This window comes from Chaetura pelagica, unplaced genomic scaffold (genome assembly GCF_000747805.2).
Source record: "Chaetura pelagica isolate M959 unplaced genomic scaffold, ChaPel_1.0 scaffold69, whole genome shotgun sequence".
NCBI classification, from domain to species: domain Eukaryota; kingdom Metazoa; phylum Chordata; class Aves; order Apodiformes; family Apodidae; genus Chaetura; species Chaetura pelagica.
Window position 1 is genome coordinate 1,189,801 of NW_009970724.1, and position 393 is coordinate 1,190,193.

General features: G+C 59.8%; 1 protein-coding gene across 1 annotated transcript in view; it reads left to right on the forward strand.

The window, feature by feature from the left end:
• Positions 1–393, forward strand: part of ZSWIM5 (zinc finger, SWIM-type containing 5) — a 110,820-nt gene that overhangs the window by 106,903 nt on the left and 3,524 nt on the right.

Genomic DNA, 393 nt, shown 5'->3' on the forward strand with positions numbered 1-393 from the left:
GAACTGGGGGAACCTGATGTCCACTGACAAAGCCCCCCTGCGACAGCGGCTGGACGCGACGATAAGCGCCTACATCAACACCACCCACTCCCGGCTCACCCACATCAGCCCGCGGCACTACGGGGAGTTCATCGAGTTCCTCAGCAAGGCCAGAGAGACCTTCCTCCTGGCGCAGGACGGGCATATACAGTTTGCCCAGTTCATTGACAATCTCAAACAAATCTACAAAGGCAAGAAAAAACTGATGCTGCTGGTGCGGGAACGGTTTGGGTGAGCCCTGGCCACTGCCACGCTCACTGGCAGGGGCCAGCCGCAGCACGGGGACTCGGGAGAGAAGAAGGAAGGAAAGTGGAGATCGCCTTCCCCCCCACGGCAGAGGCTGCTCTGTTCTGG